This window comes from Neovison vison, chromosome 6, assembly GCF_020171115.1.
Source record: "Neovison vison isolate M4711 chromosome 6, ASM_NN_V1, whole genome shotgun sequence".
Classification (NCBI taxonomy): Eukaryota; Metazoa; Chordata; class Mammalia; order Carnivora; family Mustelidae; genus Neogale; species Neogale vison.
In genome coordinates, this window is record NC_058096.1 from 158,102,724 (window position 1) to 158,122,278 (window position 19,555).

At 36.9% G+C, this 19,555-nt stretch overlaps 1 protein-coding gene across 17 annotated transcripts in view; it reads left to right on the forward strand.

The window, feature by feature from the left end:
• LRRFIP2 (LRR binding FLII interacting protein 2) overlaps window positions 1–19,555 on the forward strand; it is a 107,425-nt gene that overhangs the window by 49,906 nt on the left and 37,964 nt on the right. The window lies entirely within an intron of this gene.

Genomic DNA, 19,555 nt, shown 5'->3' on the forward strand with positions numbered 1-19,555 from the left:
TGGTGCAGATTTTTACTGTTGTATATATTAGCTCCCCTTAAATTATTAATACGCTTAGTATAATTTTAATGAATTTAATTTTAATATGCTTATAATTTGTGTTTTGTTATTTACTACTACACTGTTTAATTCCATGGAAGAGCCCGTCGAAGGCCATAACTGGGACACACTGGAGCAGAGCCAGTACACCCAAAAGGAAAGACATCATGGTGTGTAGTTCAGAAAAATGTGCAGTGTTAATATTATGCATTTTGACTCTGAGTTCTGCCTTCTGGGGGCTTGAATAATAGGTATATTCTAAGGGAAATTGACACTTGCTGAACTTTGTTTCTACAAACAAAAAGTTGCTCCATTGCTTTTAATTTTATTTCAGATGAAGACTTTCAGGTAACTTTCTGTGAGAGTTAAATTCTTTTTGATAGACTGTCATAGACTGTCTAAAACATAGAAATGTTTTAGCAAGAGCCCTTAATATTTTCAGTTCTCCCTTCTTTGATGAATTATTTGTTTTTAAACAACAAAGATACCAATTGGTATGTACCGGAGGGATTCTTTATATTTACCCAGTTGTTCTAGTAGCAGTTGGGATGTCCAAGTTATGGATTTCTTATCACATTCAGCAGTTTTTTAAAAACCAGCTGAACTCTGCATTATGTTTTTGAAAGAGAAAATTGAAATAATTTTAGTAATCAATTAATCAATTTCAATTCTCTTGTTAATTTCTAATAATCAATTTCAATTCTCTTGTTAAATTCTGTGCCTTTGAAAAATGCTATTGGAGCTACAGAGAGGATCAGAAAACATAAGACATGGCTGTTTTCTTCAGTGAACTTGCCTGGTTGGGAGGGCAGAATAGTTTAGTTGCAAGAATGTGTGTGGCTTGAGTAATACATATTTTAGTGATAATATAATATATATATATATATATATATTTTTTTTTTTTTTAAACAAAAAATGTAATTTGTTAGTGAAGAAGAGACCTAAGTGAAATTTCTATACAGAAGGAACTTTACTTTCAGGGAAATGTCACTCACTATACAGTGACATTTTACCATTGCATGTAATTTACTAAATGTATAACTTTAGGCATTTTAGAAAATTTTAGATAAATAAGATTTTTGTTGCACATGTAATAATACTATTGTTTGCCTCTTCTGGGTAAGATTGCTTAAAAGGTGTAAGCTAGAACGCTTCAGAAACAAAATTAGGAAATCACAAATCTAAGTAGTTACTAATTTAATTCAGTTTCCTTGATTTAAAATGTGGTATTATGCTTATTTTCTTAAAGACCCTATATGAAACAGGTTTTTCTGATCTTATCATAAATTTTATGTGTTTTTCTTTGATTGATATTTAATGCCACACTTGAATGTATATGGTGCATATTCCACACTTTACCTAGACTAAGTTACCAATTTTGTTCAGTGTTTTTAATAGGGAAAGTTTTTGAGAAGGGGAGTTTTTCAGCTGTGTGACCACAGGCAGATTCAAGGGAACTTCCACATTTTGGTGCTGCAATTATTTTTTTTAAGCCCGATTGTATTAGTTATGTGCTCTCGCTTCAGTATCTATGCCTTGCTTTTGCCATGTTTCAAACAATGGGAGATGATGGTAACAGTCACAATAATAAAAAGTAAAACATCTTTTTAATTTCAGAATGCTTTATTCCTGAATGTAAAGGCTCCCTGTGGGTGTTTTGTGCTACAGCATACTGAGATTGAATCATCTCGCCATTATTGACTGGAATTCTGTGTTTGAAAGAGAGCATGCAGCTTTACATGTACATAGAGTTTAGTAATCACTTATACTAGGAGAGTGTGGTTGTGGGGAAGAAGATTCTTTTAATCAAATCTAACAGTCTTTGTATATAATAATTTTTGACTTTTAAAGTAGTGCTGGATTTTAAAAAAATTGTTTTTACTTAAATTCTGGTTAGTTTGGAGTTTTAGTAACTGCAAATGTTGCTTTTTTCCTCTTTATATTTCTGATTTTGGGAATGCAATCAACTCTCAACTTTTTCTGAAATCCAGTATGATGCTCTCAAGGATAGATCGTCAAGACTTTCATCATTAGTATGTGGTGCATGACTTTGTGTTAAATGTAGAGTTTCACTTTATAAATACCTAATCATGCTGATCATAGATTGACTAGCTTTCACAGGTTTGTTATTGTGTTTTGGGGAAAGCATATGGCCAATAATGCAAAAACTGTTGTTTTGCAGTTGTGGCATAATTGAACATTTGAATAATTTTTTCCTTTAGAATTTCAGGATCAGATAAAAATGATTTGCTTCCTTATTCAGGATTAAGATTGGTAGTAATATCTTTTCTTAAAGTGATGAGCTCCTTAAATGACACATGTGCATTGCCTGGAAGACATGTTTCTGCCAGTGTTTGATACCCAGTGAACTATAGGCCCTGCTGTGTTCCTTGTTATGTGTCACAAGCCAGCAGGTGTGAAGTTGCTAAACAGGAAACAGCCAGCAGTGACAGGTGTTACCTGAAACATCAGTTATGTCTGCTCTTTTTTGCTTGATTTGGTTGGTTTTTTATGTATCTCATTTTAGCCAAGAAAGTTTAGTTATAGCATGTTTTCCTTGGGTTAATATTATGTTGGTAGATTGCCTGAGTTTCTAGACAATATAGTCATCTCTTAAAATGTTCAGGGTAGTTTGTAAAAGGGAGAATATGCATATTTCAAAAAGAACAGTGAGTGGATGGATTTAGGATCTAGCTGCACATTTGTCAAATGATTTCCCTAGAGCAGACTGCTGATAAGTAGGACATTTCTAGCTACACGTCCTTATTTCAGGTGAGCAGCACATAGCTAGATTGGGTTTCTTGTCTACCTAAAGACCTATATAGTAGTATTTCTGTCCTTTATTCCCTCATCTATACCTGGCTTTGTGGTGCTGGGAGAAGTTATGTACTGAGACAGTGCTGTCTTCAGAGGACCTGTGTGTAAGGTCCTCTGTCTGATAATGCTGTTGCTATAAGGAGTAATCCATACTGTCTGGGCTGTTTTCCTCCTGAGCAGCATGTGCTTTTCTTGGGCAAAGCAATGCCATATTCTTTCTCTCAGTCTTGTTTTGGTTGATCCCAAAGGTTTGCCTTTTGGCCTTTTGCTAAGAAAGGCCTAGAAGGAGGTGGAACCTATTGTCCTGCATACCTTTATAAGGAAGGTAGAAGATGGAAAGGACTCAAATAAGATGTGGGGTGAACATCCTCACAAACGCTCTGCCTGGCTCTGAGTCCTAATCACATCGTTTTTAGCTGTCTATACGTGGAGCTTGGTGGCATGGGGGCAGAGTCAGGGGGACTGCAGATGTGTAGAGGTGCTGTGTATCTTTGGTAGTCGCCAAGTGCCGTGATTCATTTACTAACAGTTGGGAAATAGATTCCATGGGGATTACTCTGTATCTCGTATGCATCTTTCTGTGTATAATTTTAAGGTGAAGTTTATTAAGTTATTTTTTAAACTTCACTCTGTGATTGTGAAAGTTAACTTCAGATGTTTACTTCCAGAATCATTCTTACAGTCACTCTTATGGAATGAAGAGGAGGTCCTCTGGTTCTCATAAAGACCCACTGGTTAGTTGTGTTCTGTCTCATGTCCCACTGTCTTGTGCTGCTATAAAATTCACTGATTACTTTTAGGGTACGTAAGAATTATGATTGCTTTCATGTATGCCTTAGGTGTTACTTTAATTTGATAACATACTGAAACATGATTTATCAGAATCTATTTAAAATTAATTTTGTTTTCACTTACAGGATTTAATAGCAAGTTAATACAAGAAGTTCATTAATCATGTATTTTCAGTTATGAACTGTACTTTAGAATATACTTCAAGAATAGGTTTAGTGAGATTCTTTTTTCAAAGATTTATTTATTTATTTTTTTGAGAAAGAGAGAGGGAGAGAACACTAGCAGGGGGAGGGGCAGAGGGAGAAGCAGACTCTCCACTGAGCAGGGAGCCTGTTGCAGGTCTCGTGGCCCAAGCTAAAGGCAGACAGTTAACTGACTGAGCCACCCAGGCACCCAGATTTAGTGAGATCTGTATCCTTATTTTAGAAATTTGATTTAGTTGTGGTAGTATAGGCAGTGCCGAACTCACAGACAGGTTTCATTCTGAGTTTGTTTGTAGGTCAAATTTTGGGAGTGTGGAATGAATTTTCTGGTAGAAAGAATGAGGTATGTGTTAGCAGAATTCCATGTTGTCTTGCAGAAAACTCTTTAACCTAGAATGCCATTAAACTGCAGAACTAATAGTGCTCTATTCTAGCCACCTTGCTAAATATTTCTGTGGGGGAAGAATGTGTCCAGAATGCCCATTTGGGGTATTTAGGAACACCTCTTCCTGTCAGGCTGCCACAGTACTGGTGTGAGAATCAGTTCCAAGCTTCCTGTTAACTGGTTCCTCTGGAGGGGGCTCTGACCTTTGGTGGGGTGAGAGAGGATCAATAAACTTTGGCAGGTAGGAGGGAAAATAATGGAGAGGACATTAGTGAGAAACTCTGGAGGGTGAAGCCTTGGGAGCTCTGGGGAGAGGTTAGTCCTGATGTCTTGTTGAGGGGGTGGTGTGGGGAGGCCAGGCTGGGAGTGGCAGGGGTCAGTGGTAGGGACCCCCCACCCCCATTACAGTGTCAGCAGTACAGTAGGAGTCTGTCAGCCAGGGATTGCTTACATTTCCTTAACTCTGAGTGAAGAAAGTGGTTAAAAGGCAGTTTTATAGATGACAATCTCTTTGCCAGGTAACCATAGTCTTTATAATGGCTTGTTTTTATGATGTATTGAAAATGAACCTGCCATAGATGTTTTAGGCTAAGCCTGTTTAGGACACACTTGTACTGTGACTTTGGTAACTTAATTCGATCAGTTTATTTCGTCAAATGATGGGACTAGGAGAAATTTGAAGAAAAAGACTTCGCTCTTTTCTATGACACTGCCAAGTGGATTATAAAAGTGGTAATTACTCAGTTGTCTTGGCTTTTCCAAGGATGTTACTAAATATGACATGAGAATAAATCACTTACTATTTTTATTCCATTTTGACAGAGGTTTATGCTCATGTTTTTAAAGTAAAAAAATTAGTAATGACTTGGTTTGAATACAGTTAACCTTTAGGATTAGTCTTTTTTTTTGAGATTTGAGATAATTATTATTTTGACTTTTACTTAATGCGAGTCAATGCTTTAAAGTCATTGTTTTGGAGGAAAGAGGGTAGATAGTATCTGAGTTTGCTTTTGTGTGTTGTCACCAATGTTTAACCTAAGAAAAATGTGTTTAATTTTACTTTTTGCAGAGCGGCCTCTACTTTGACCAGAGAAGCTATAGCAGTCTTAGGCATAGCAAACCCACCTCTGCCTACTACCCTCGGGTTTGTCTCAAGCTTTTTGGCTTTGTGCGTTTTATCCAACTTTAACACACTTCTAACCCCTGGTTTTGCATTTTGACTAGTTAGAACTAATCTGTGAGTGGCTGTGTGTGCACTAGTTTGTGGTAACTGAATTCATAGAGTCTGTATATCTTTACATGATGTGAATTATTGAACTACCACATTGGTAAATGAGTACCAGTTTCCCCAGTTTTTTTAAATGAAAAATATTTAACATCAAAAATGTTCAAAGAATGATATATTAACCACCCATGTGCCTACTACTTAGATTTTACAATTAATATTTTATTATATTTCCTTTATTATATTATTGTCTTTCCATCTATCCATCCATTGATTTATCTTTTTTGGGGGGATGCATTTCAGAGTAAATTGTAGGCATCACTACACATCATGGTGGATGTCCTTTTAATAAAAGCTTATATGTAAAAATTTAAACTATAATTGGGATGGGAAGATTATAATTATTTAATGTTAGAATCCTTGTTTTTTCAAGATGTTTGATACATCATATGTTTGAAACAGAAATATGTGTGGCACATAGTACATAGAAAAGAATTCAGTTGTCAAAACCTGCCCACACAACCTAGATATTCTTATTTGCCCTGTCTGATGGGCTTGGAAAAAAGAGTTGAAAATTATTTTCAAATGACAGCAGAAAAAGAAAGGTTTAAGTCCATTTTTAAAAATGCTGTGCCTTGTTAGTGCCTTGGATTCATTGTGACCAGTACATTTTTTTCTGATTAAACTAAGACAGTTGGTCTATGGCCTGTTTTGAAATACAGGGTTTCTAATCTGTTTGGAAAAGAGTACTTGTAGTGATAACTTGGAGGTAATTTACCTGCTTCCTCAGCAACCAGGCCAAGCTCATCAGGAGTCTGCCGTGAGATCTCAAACGTGTCTCAGGAGCTGCTGGTGACCCACCAGGGTGTGGCCACTGACCTCCATCCATACTCCCTGTGCCATTGCCATGGCCCTCTTTTCTTGAGTGTTTTCTGAGGTTGCAACCTTATCTCCTAGCATTATTATTGAAAACCCAGTAGGACTTAAAACACATTTATAGAAAACTTTTCCAGGTGTTTCTCTCATCCCTTAAAATGGGTATTCAAAAAGATTTCTCATGGCTAAGTTTTTCTCAGCTTACATGTTACTTAACTACATTTAGCACTCAGGAAATGCTAATGAATTATGATGGAGTACAGAATAAACAGCTTCTGCTCTTGTGATGGAGAGACCAAGTCTCCTTTTGCTGAATTATCTGGTTCTGTTTTTTTTTTTTGTTTCTTAACAGTCTTCCTCCCTGTGTAGTGAGCCTCTGGCGACATCAAAGAGTACCAGGGTTAGTACTTTATGAGAAGCATGTTGTCGTCAGAGCTACCAGTTGTTTTTCTTTGGGTTAAATCATGCGCTTTTTTCATAGGCCTCTACTGCAAATTCTGGTCTGCTGAGAAGTACCAGTCTGGTTTGTATTTTTCTCTTCCAACGTGTGTACTCCTGGTGGAGCCACTGTCATGGTGCTGACCCTGGCTTGACAGCTTTCCTACAAAGTAGTCAAGGACACATGGCTTTAATGCTGTGTACACTGCAGAATGTGCTGCTAGTGCTTAAAATGAGAACCTTTAGGGTAGTAAGAAAAAAAAACCAGCCTTATTTCCCAGATACTGCTGGCCATTGGTAGGCCCTTGCTTACAGTTGGTTTCCCATAGAGAAGACAAACTTGCATGGGCCCCACTACACTTTATACTTTGTGAAATGGTTGCCCATGCACAGATGTCGTATTTTTCTTTGGGACAACTGTGGTTTGGCCATGTTAATACTAGGCTCTGTCTAATAAAGCAAGCTGACTAGAAAGCAAAAGCCGTTATCTCTGTGTAATGTGCAAGTTGTGAGCTGGTTGCTTTCAGGCTGTTGCTTTGTTGTGCTGTGGCCTGTTCGAATAGACTGGCAATGTGAGGCTTTGTAGTTTCATTTTATTGTGCCAATGGGCAAAATGCTTTGTGTCCCTCACTTTCCATTTTTGCTCATTTCGCTCTTTTGAGAGAATAAATTTGTAAAAGTTCCTTCTCCTAGTTTCATAACATAATGATGAAAAGAAATACTGTAATGGTGCTTTTTAAATGAAGTATGAGTTTGAAGTTTTGGGACTGATGTAGGACTTTATGCAATCAGTGAGTGTTCTCACCTGACACACCATTCTACAATGCTTTTTTGGAACTGAGTACTGTGAAGAAATTGTGACATTTTCCAAAACAACTTTGATGCCTGAATAAATAGATGAGTGGTATTTCCTCTGTTCTTTAGGTGTCATTGTATCATGGTGGATTATATAACCCTTATGGGTCTCGAACTGTAAGTCCAAACAGGGGGAGGTGATGGGGGTGTGTGTGTAGGTGGGCACAGTTTACTTACAAAGAAAAAATCATTTAATCTGACCTGCAATTGCTCTATAAGCTGTGACCCATGAGCTGACCAGTTGTGACTCTCATCCAAGTTGTGAGGAACTGCCTGCTGGAAATCATGGCTCACAGTATGAAGGGAATATAGGTGGCAAAACTTCTTTTTGGGCTTATTAGTCCCTGAGGAAGAGGATGGGAGCAGTGCACCTCAGGGCATCTCCTTCCCCTCCTCACCCTCCAGCCGAGGACTGCTGGATATGGAGGGTTGGGAGGGAGGTAGAATTCCAGACCTGGGAGTAACAGTCAGCTTCTCCCCGGGAGCCAGTGTCCACTTAGATCCAGGGTCACAGATGTATTCCCCCAGCAGGAAAAGGAGCTGGCCATTATTGTAAAACCTTTCTTCTTGGAAACTTTATAGCCATCTGAATACAGTTATTACTCATCAAGAGCAAGTTCGGCCCGAAGCAGTCCCGTGGTGAGCTGTCTGGTCTCTTTGCATGCTTTTTAGATACTTCGGGTTGTTTCCTTAATCTGTGCTCACAATTTGGAATATTAAGAATGTGTGTGCACTCTCTTGGCATGGATTATCATTTTCCTTAAGTACCCAAAACTCAAGTATACTAATTTGTCCTAATTGGTGTTTACTTTGTGAATCTGACTTAGCACATAATTTCTGAAATGAAATTTCAGTGCCTTTAGAAGTTTTAAAAAATGTGTATTTTTTAATGTGAACTTCTTATCTTTTCAGTGGTGATAACTCATTATACAGGTTGATTGTCCTATGTTTCTCCTTTCCGTCTTGACTTCCTGCATTGAGCCATTTCCCTTGCCAGCACTTCAGTCAATGGAGTGAAAGGAGAAGTAATAAAACAAGCCAGCTTTTAAAAACCGTTTACATAAAAGACAAAACTGGGACAATTCTAATCACCCAATCTTTCTGGAATATTAGAACATTTTTTTAAGTTATAAAAGTAATATTAGCTTAAGGAAAGTCCAAAGTAAAAGTCTCCTGACCCTTTCCATATGTCTCCTTCTCTACTGAACGCATTTTGGAGATAGTTTTGTGTCAGCTCATTCTTTTTAGTGGCAGTATATTATCCCACTGGTGTATGGGATGCACATTTCTTTTTCAGGATTTCTTGGATATATTAATTTTTTGGTAGGTATTATTTTGACTTTTTGTTTTTAAATTGAAGTATAGTTGACACACAAGGTGGTTACATTAGTTTCAGGTGTACAACATAGTGATTTGACAACTCTGTATTATGCTGTGCTCCCCACAAGTGTAGTTTCCATCTGTTGCCATACAATGTGATTACAGTGCCATCGACTAGATTCTCTATGCTATAGCTTTTGTCCTCGTCACTTGATCATTATATAACTGAAAGCTTGTATTTCCCACTCCCTGTCGATGGATATTTAGGTTGCTAGATTTTTGCTACAGCAAACACTTGCATAGTGGACTTTTGCATATAAGTATATTTTTGTGTACTTATGAATAGATCTCATATAAAGTAAATTTCTAATCAATAAGTGGTGGGGGTCAAAAAATAAATGATGTATATATGTTTAAATTATGATGGCATATTGCCATATTGCTCACCAAGAAGACTATACTAATTTACATTTCCAAGGCAAATATTGACTTTAGGAACTACTTTGTTGTTCTTGACAGTGTCAAAATAGGAGAAATTATTAAAGCAGTTTCTTAATGGTCAATACAGATTGCTTTGTGGAGTGGCATAGGTGAGCCAAAATGGGTTTTCTTTTACATACATATTGGGCTCTGTTCTCCTGCCATTTCCAAGAGGCACTTCTCAAGAATTCCACTCCTATTCTTAATGAAAATGTACACAGGAATGTTTAGGAGATAAAGGCTTTTTGATATAAGTAGGAAGTTTACTTTTACCTCACTCTGTAATAAAATTCCACTTGGCAATCCTTGGACCCGGTAGCATTTTTAATGTACCAATGTTATGGCCCCTTGCCAATAAAATGGTGGTAATATATTTTCAGTCAAGTGTAGAACCTTGTTCTTGTGTGCTGGCTACATGTTGTTTCATTTGCAAGTTGGATTCAAAGTTATATCTTGGTGATGCCAGAATGGTTCCTCAGTGATGTCAGAATGGAGGTAACCTATACACATGGAAGATGAGCCTCCTGCTGCTTATGAAATAGGAAGAAAACTCTAGGGTGATGTTAGACATATCTCCACCTGTTGCATAGGAATTAATAAAGGAAAATAAGAATCATCATTTCAGTCCTTGCTGGTAGGAAATTCTGTGTTTGACATACTTCACTTGAAGATATTCTTACATTTTTCTCTCCCAAACTTAAGCATTAAGTATACTTGTTGATCCCCTGCTGGGCTTCCCAAAGGGCCTAGTGGTTAAAAAGCATGAAATCCCTAGCTGTTTTTTGTTGTCTATTTAGGCCCTAGCCCTCCAGTTCTGTCCTCTTTTTTCTGTAACTTAAATAAAAGATAAAGTAGTATTTTATTCTGTGTGCTTTTTGGAAATACCATTTGGTTTTCAGTGATGGTTTATTACACTTAGAAGCCACTTTTCTGTCTGACGGTGCACAATAGCTGGTGCCAGCGATAGGCTCTTGGAGAGTAATTGCATGCTTCCCCCAACCTTGCGGAATGTGCTTACAGCCAGGTAAGACCTGTAGTGGCATCACATGTTTTTCATTATCTGCTTTTAATATCTGTAGTTTCCCGATGATGACACTGCAAGCATTGCGTCTTCTGGTCGTGCCAGTCATGGGCGAAGGGACAGTGTGGTGAGCGTGGTTTGTATGCAAACTCATATACTTACAAGTTTTTAAGTTGCCCCCCTATATGTGATCCCATGAACTCTACTGGAAAGTGAAATTTGCATTTGACAAAAATGAGCAGTTTCCTCAAATTGAGCTTATATGAATAATTTGCCTTCAAAAATGTGTCCCTGTGAATATGTATTCTCTGTGGGCTATGGAAGCTTTCTTCAGTAACTTGCCTCTTTACACCTCTTAGGTGCTGGTCTTTGTGTATTTGAAAGATTTTTCAGTTTTTATTCTTTGTTGCTGTTTTATGTGCATGTGTTTATGTACACAGTTCACCAGAAACAAAAACGTTTCTCCAGCAAAATGAATGCTCCGCTTTGCATAAAACTTGTAACTATGGATTACAGATCATGTTGCCATGAGTTGCTTTCTTCATTGTGAATTTGAGATGTATTATTTATAGTTTATATGTCTTTTAAGACCTGAGAACTTTTTAAGCGTCAGTGGTGGCAAAATTTAGAACTCCTGGTAAAAAATTCTGGTTAGAAATGCAACTATCATAATAATTGTAGAAGCAACAAATAGCTATGCCAAAATACAAATTATGTAATTTCAGATTATTCTTTTGATGATGTTGGAAGTTTTTCAAAGAGCTGATGATGTTTTTGCTCTATTTGAGAATTGACTTGAAAATTACATTGATAAGGATACTATGTCAGCTTAGAGCTAGAAAAGAGCCATGTTTTGTGAACGACTATAAACCTGAAGATTTCCTAGGAAAGGGGAACACCCAAGTGTTTGTGAGATTTGTTGCCAAAAATGCAGTGATCTAATTAAGGCAGTTGTGGTCCATTGGTGAGCCAGTTAATGCTCATCCTCAGAGCTGAAGGAGAAAAAACAGGCCAGAACACCTGAAAGCCCTTTGGAGAGTGATGGAATGGAAAGGGCAGGCAGGTACTTTAAAGTAATGATGCCTGGGTTTGAGCCACTTCTACAACCTGTTAGTTGCGTTAGTGGCAATTTATTTGTAATGGGGATCTTAATAATTGTCCTTGTAGGTAAGCTTAATATATATGCATTAAATGAATTACTATATGGAGAATAACTACAAAATTCTTGAGATAGTAGGAACCAGTAAAATAGTAGGTATATCTAAATCTAAGTTGTATTATAATTAGTATAAATAAAAATACTGTTGCTTGACTGCACTAGCTCTTAGTAAAACTTCACACTTGTAAGCCTTCTTTGTCTCTGGATGGACTTTCAGATCCAGGAGAAGTTTTAAAATAAGGTAATCAGACAGAGCTGAGGTAAGGAAATCTGATGAGTGAGGTAAAAAATACTCCTTACTTATTAATTCGACAAATGTTTATGGAGTACCTGTTACATGTGAGGCATGTCTTAAGTGCTGGGAATAATATGGTAGGCTAGACATACTGGATTTCTGACTTCATGGAGCGTATATCCTAGTGAAAGAAATAGAAAATAAACAAGTAAACAAAGGAAGAAAAGTGAAGTAACCCCAGGGATTGTGAAGAGAAAAACAGGTGATAGGACGGGGCACATTGAGGGATGCATGTGGGATGGCCAGAGAAGGCTTCCCCAAGGGAAGTGACCTTTGAGCTGGACTTGAAATGGGAGGAGCCAGCTGCTTGAAGAGCCGGAGAAGAGCTTTCTAGGCCAATGACAAAGTCTCAGGTAGGAAAAGACTGATTAGGGGAACCAGAAAGGGGCCAGTGTAGTTCTTCCATTATTTTGCCCCACAGATCCTGGTTTTGAGGAATATGAAAAAGAGAGAAGTATAGAAATTGGGCAAAAGGTGCAGTAAACTGCAAAGAATGCTGTGTTGAGCATATATTTGCTTAATGGAGTTGAGAGCTATAATGCACTGTACATTTTTGAAATATAGTAGAGGCTTTAGGTCAGTACTTTCTTTGTGAGGATGATACAAGTGTTCAACATGGGAGCCTTGGCCGGCCCTCAGCCATTACATGATTTCTGTGGGATACAGCTCGAGTTAAAGGTGCACAAAGGCTTATTTTAGGGAGCTGTGATTTCCTTTAGGACCCCCTTTACATTTCTTTTCTGCTTTTTTGAGTAGGTTCATTGCCGTGGTTTCCTCATTGCGTGATACTAGATCAAGCACCAAAACAGTATCTTTTCCCTTGCATGCCATTGTTCTTATCCATTTCCTCTCTTTTTTCTTAACCTTTAAAGCATGTCATTTTTTCTGATTGAAAGGTTTCTACCGCCGATTATTTTAGTCGCTCCAATCGTAGGGGGAGTGTAGTCTCTGAGGTGGATGCCGTCAGTATCCCCGATTTGACCAGCGTGAGTGTCTTGCATGGGAGTGGTTGTGGTGTCTCAGCCTTTTGACTAATAGCTAATACATTAGCTATTTGAAAGTTAGGATCTTAATTTGCTGCTTTAATTTTTATTGGAATACAGTAACCTAAAATATAGGTTATTTGTTTTGTTTTGGAATGTATATACTGATATGCTCTGATTAAAAAAAAAAACAACAGGGGCGCCTGGGTGGCTCAGTGGGTTGAGCCGCTGCCTTCGGCTCAGGTCATGATCTCAGGGTCTTGGGATCGAGTCCCGCATCGGGCTCTCTGCTCAGCAGGGAGCCTGCTTCCTCCTCTCTCTCTGCCTGCCTCTCTGCCTACTTGTGACCTCTCTCTGTCAAATAAATAAAAATCTTAAAAACAACAACAACAACAAAAACTTTTCTGTGAAAATTTTCCCTTGTAGAACCCATCAGCAGCTCTAACAACTGTCAGTGTTCTGCCGGTTTTGCTTCATCTCTTTCTTTTCCTCTGAATTATTTTAAAGCAGATCCATGGTATTTCCCAGTAGTTCAGTATGCATCTCTAATTGAGAATTTCTTTTTCATGTTCACTCTACCATTATCATACCTAATAAAAATAAAAATAATTCCTTAAAACCTAATACCTAGCCCATATATAGATATTCCAGATCTGTCTTAAAATTTTTCTTCCCTTTTTATTTTGGTGAGTATATAAAGTACTAGACAGATTTTGAAGGTTGAACAATAGAAAATACTATTTAGTAAAGTATCACTAATTTACGGTAACTGGGAAGAATTTGAATAGATTTTAATCATTTGGACTATGACATTATCTTGAAGAAATGTCTGTCCATTGCTTTCACGTTTATTGGGAACTAAATTTAAGAAAGATTGTCCAGTAGAGATGCCTTGAGGCATTTCTCTTAATGAAGGAACTCAACCAGCAGATACCCCTCTGCCTGATCTAATAGCCTCTTTTTCTCTTTCACACCTCCTATCCTTTGCTGGAATTAGTTCTGTTTTGCCCATAGACCAGTGCTGTCTGATTTTCAAGCACTTTGAAGCAGGTGAGAGACCATGTTTCCTAGCCAAAAAGTTAGTTTTTGAATGAAGAGATATTATTTATATTTAGCACATTGCTGGTTGTATTTAAATAGCTAGTTTTGAATGACTTTAATCTGTAAAATAATTTTAATTGTGGTCCTTAAGTATTCCAAATTGTTAGGTCTCAAACCTGGCTCTGTAGCAGCCCTGTCTTGCTCTCTGTCAGATCAGGGAATCTGTATGCCGAGTTGGAAGATTGGCTCCCTGAAATATTGCTCATTTTAATGATTTGCTTAGCAGCCTTTTTTTTGGGTAGATATAAACAATTTAATTTATTTTATACATCTCTTTTTTCTTAAAAACTTTGAATTCTGTTAGCCTTTAATTTGTGATGGTGGTTCTGTCCTCCTTACATGTATTTCTTGGCAATTTATTTTAGTAACTACACAGCAGTGAGAAGCTTGATAGTTTAAAAAAAAGTCCTCCTGCTTCTGCTAATTTAATATAACTCTTTTCTTTACCCAGATAGTTATTTTGGTTTATTTACATATCTTTAAATGAAAAGTATACATATTTAAAGTGTATAACGTGACAATTTGATATATATGCATCATTATATCAAAGCATCACGCTGTACGCCTTATAACCTAAAAGACTCTCTAGAGCAGTGGTTGGCAAATCTGGCCCGCACCCTCTTATTTTATAGCCTGTGAGCTAATGGTTTATATATATATATATATTTTTTTTTTCATGATTATCTAAGTACCTATATGATATCCTTAATTTTGTCCTATGGCAAAGCCTAAATATTTGCTGTTCCTCTCTCTAGAGCAAGAATTTTTTCTAATATTATTTCTTTTAAAGGGTAACCATGCAGCTCATCGTAGATAAATGGAAAGTGGACTTGATTTGGTAAGATCACCCCCACACCACTTTTTGATATTATAAGCTAGGGAATTTGCATTTTTATGTGAAATATCCTGATTTGAAAATGCTGACAATGAATTCAAAATTTTAAAAGACACTTTTAGGCTTCCCCATTGTGGATCAGACATATGTATACATTCTGCTGCATTTATAACTTCTGAACTAGGAGTGCTGAAAAGGGTGCCAGGCCCAGATTTGGCAAAACTCATTATACAGTTTTTATGATTGCTCTAGCCTCTGGTCTTTTCTTCTGCACTGTTCCTTTGTCCCATCCATCAGGCGGGGGAAAAGGACATAAATGTGCTTTCATTTTACTGATTGTTAATAGACCATTTCTGAATGGAATCCTCAGCCATTTTTGCTTTAGGAGATTATTAAAATTAATTGCTCCCTTCCCTTCTGTGGTTAGAAAATCAGTCTTCACTTTTCTGGTTGTTTTTCTTTTTTAACCATCAGACAGAATTTTTGATCATATTATCACATCTATATATAACATTAGAAGTTAGAGTATTAGACTCCAATAACTATATTAAATGAAACTATAAATACGTTGATTAAGTTAATTCAGATGCCTTAATATGAATACCTTTTCTTCTGATCATATATATTACATTAGATTTACTGTTAAAGTTGGCAGAGTGGGTGCTGCATGCTAAAAGTTATATACATCAGATATGCATAGCTCAATTATATCAGGTCTCTGATATTCTTTTTTAATTTTTTAAAGATTTTATTTATTTAAGAGAGTGAGAGATAGACACACACACACACACACACACACACACACCATGAATAGGGGGGAGGGGTAGAGAGAGAAGGAGAAGCAGACTCCCCTCTGAGCAGGAAGCCGGATGTGGAACTCAGTCCCAGGACTCTGGGATGATGACCTGAGCAGAGGCAGATGCTTAACCAACTGAGCCACCCAGGTGCCCTCAAATCTCCTTTTAAGAAAAAAAGTATAATGAGAACAAGATACAGGTCTTTATTTCTAAACAACCCTTTCAAAAAAAATCTTGTTTTCCTTTTGAGAGAGAGAGTGGGTGCACACAAGGGGAGGGGAGGAGGTAAAGAGAATTAAAGCCAGCTCCATGCTTAGGCTCCACACTCTTCCAGTGTAGAGCCTGACCTGGGGCTTGATCTCATGATCCCAAGATCATGACCTGAGCCAAAATCAAGAGGCAGATGCTTAATCAGCTGAGCCACTGAGGCACTCCTCTGAACAACTCTTTTAACTGACATATTCAAAATGTATTTACAACTAGTATTTTCTATTTCAATATAAAAGGTTCAATTGTATTTTACCATTTTAGTAATGTAATCTGTCAAACTAAGTAGCCATATGCTGAAATGAAGTTCAAAGGGCCTTTTAACCAGAGAATAAATAAACATCTTTCTTTTAAGAAGAAACAAGGAGTTTCAAGGATTTGACAAGTTATGTATTCTAAGAAATATTTCTCACATGTACTAATTTCAACAAATATTTAAGGAGTTTAGATTTAAAGAGAAACAATCCATAATCTCTAATGTCAAGAGCAAAGCATTTTCAGATGTCCCAGACATAAATAAGGCAAAGGCATTTATCACTGAAATGTGGGAAAGATTATATTTAAGGTTTTGTTTACTAGTATTATAATTTGAAATCCTTTAGGAAAATACTGCTTTTGAATTCTTAAGCATTCAAATTGGAATATAAAGTCTGCTACCATGTGCTCTTCTTTTCTTTTGATTTGTTTATTAGAGAGATATGTACACACAGCAGTGTGTGCCAGCAGGGAGGATGGGTGGGGGGAGAAGGAGATAGCATCTCCAGCAGACTCCCTACTAAGCAGAAAGCTGGATATGGGGCTCTATCTCAGGACCCTGAGATCATGACATGAGCTGGAATTAAGAGTCCAGCACTTAGCCAGCTGAGCCACCCAGATTCTCTTGCTCTTCTTTTCACGTTAATACTAATATGAAATACTGCAAGCTTGTTAGCTGACTTCCAAGTTCCAGCTATCAAAGAAGCCCTTTTCTTGATTGGAAAATTACCTATTTAATTATTTAAGGGTACAATGACATGATATTTACTTGAAACTTTTTGAGAATAGTAAGCTATAGTTAACATTAATGACTAAGTCCCGGGGGCCATATTTGCGGGGGACAGAGGAGGGGAAGCTTTGCTTAGTGTTTTTTTGTTTTGGGTTTTTTTTTTTTTTAATTTACTTGATTTACTTTTAGTATTGTTTCTATCTCCGTTTAATTTGCATGTTTTATAGGATTGTGACCATATCGTATATGCAGCCTTTGTTTTCTGCTTTCTCACTTACTAATCTTAGAAATGTTTTATATATTAGTACATATTCATATTTTCCACTGTTATTTATACAGTTTTTTTAATCAGCTGTAGTCACCATGTTTTGCATTAGATCCTCTTGCTCATCCTATAGCTGAAAACCAACCTTTCCCTATTTTATACCTTAATATATTAAGCATGATTAAATGTTATTCCATTGAAAAGCCTTTTCAGGATCTGGCAGACTCTGGGTCATCATTATGAACACTAGTGTGTCATTGCAGAGCCGTTGTACAGAGCTCCGGGCTGCTAGAGAGAGCACTGGGGCTTTTAGAACAGCAGGTTTCAAGTAGCGTTTTGTCTAAATGGAAGACAGCACATAGTATAACACAATCTGAGAAGTGAGAACTGGAGTCTCTGGCCAAGTCACTGCAGCCCAAATGACCGGACTGCGGCATGGCTGCTCTTGGCATTTTTTGCTGCCTTAACAATCCCTGAGGTTTGGCGCATGATCAGTTTGGGTTGCGACAGTTGGGATCTGTCAGAAGACAGTGAAAGCAATAGAGTCAACATTGCGATGGACTAGTTCAGTGATGCAGCTTCTGAAATGTAAGATCATTTCAAGTTGACTGTTAAGAAAAGTAGGTGGATTTGGGGGGTCCTTTTGTGAGCCAGGATTTCAGATAGACCTAGAAGAGTGTTTCTGAATGTTGCTTTTCTGTTTAACTCATTAGTAGAAGAGGGGTGGGATGTACTCCGAGGAATATATGGCTGTTGTATTCAGTTACAGTATTTCTTTGATTCTGAAGAATAACCCTCTTAAGTATCAGGCATCGTGTTACTAGTACAAATGTGATGGAAGTTTATTCCTTTTTGCGACAATAATTGCCAGTATTAAAAACTACTGTAATGGTTTGTTTCCAAAAACATTTTATATGTGATTTAAAAAAAAATCAAAGTTAACTAAAATCAATTCTTTTTTAAGAGTATTACAATAAAAAGAAGCAAAAAGATCAAAGTCTAAGATAGTATTTATATTACTGAATAAAGTAAACACCTTTTATATAAATACTGAGAGGAAAAAATGAACATGATAAATGTGGGCAGTGAAAAAGAAAAGAAAAACTTTCAAATATGAGGAAGTTAGAATGAAGTGATCTGAATAGAGCTGGAAATAATATTTTGTGTTTTAATAATTAACTGAGGAAAGTTTTTGAATCTTTTTTCTAGATTGGGCTGGGAGGGTTGATGTAGGAGTTGGAATCTCGATATATTTTCATTTAGTTAAATCTCTCTGTGACTTTTTCCCCCTAATGGTAATTGGGGCAGTATATACAGGTAAATTATATGAACGCAGGGTTAAAGAGTCACAAACCCGAGATCTGGACTCATCCATGACATTTAGTAGTCGTTCAACTTTGAGGAAAATCTTTCACCTCTTGAATTTCTCTTTCCTCAGCTGTAAGGTCAGGGTTTGGAATTAGACCTCTAAGGTACCTCTCTTTATGAAAGAAACACTAATCCTATCTGCAGAAGATAGGATAACTCTGTTATGGTGTTCCCAGACGTGCCCAGATGATAGGACAATATGCTGTTGTTAAAGTAAATGAAGTAAGTCTGTAAATACAGATGGGGTATGATTCATTTACTCATTTGCCCAGCAAATTGTGAATCCTTCTGTATGCTAGGTGCTATTTTTGATGTTAGGAATGCAGAAATGATTATAGAGACATAGAGCACATAATAAAGAGAAAGAGATCAAATGATAAATAAGTGAATAAATATCATGGGATTAGGGAGTAATAAATGCCAAGAAGAAAAATGAGGTAGTTTCTTTAATCTCTGAAACTTGGAGAAAAAGAAGATATAGAATATATTTGGGACATAACTTTAGCGTTTGTTAAAGACTTGGGGGCTGGTTGCCCTTGGATGAAGAATTGGAAGGTTTGGGTGTGGTATATTAGGGAGAGAGGTTTATACTTCACATACCCTTTTGTGCTGTTTGTTTGTTTGTTTGTTTTTTGACACATGTGAATGTATTGCTTAAAAAAGTAAAAAAAAAAACAAAAAACAAAAAAAGCCAAAGAACTGAATCTTTATGAGCTATGGGGGAAATCTTTTTTGATGATATATTTAACTTGCTTTAATCAAATTTGAACTTTTTTGGCCAAGTGTATTCATCTTAATCTATGTGTCCTGTGTCCTAATAATGTTTAGATAATAAAGTTTTTGGCTTTTGGTTTTATCAGTCTTTTCCTTTTGATGTGTACAGGGGGTTTTTTTGGTGTTAATATTTGCATTGCCAAAGCTCAAGTTTACATGTTTTTCTTTAGCATGTTTCAAATACCATGAAAAGAAAATCTGCAAATTCTAAACTTCTGCATAAGGACAGCTTGCTTACCGCATGTCATCCTTAGGATAAGAATTAAAGTTCTTGA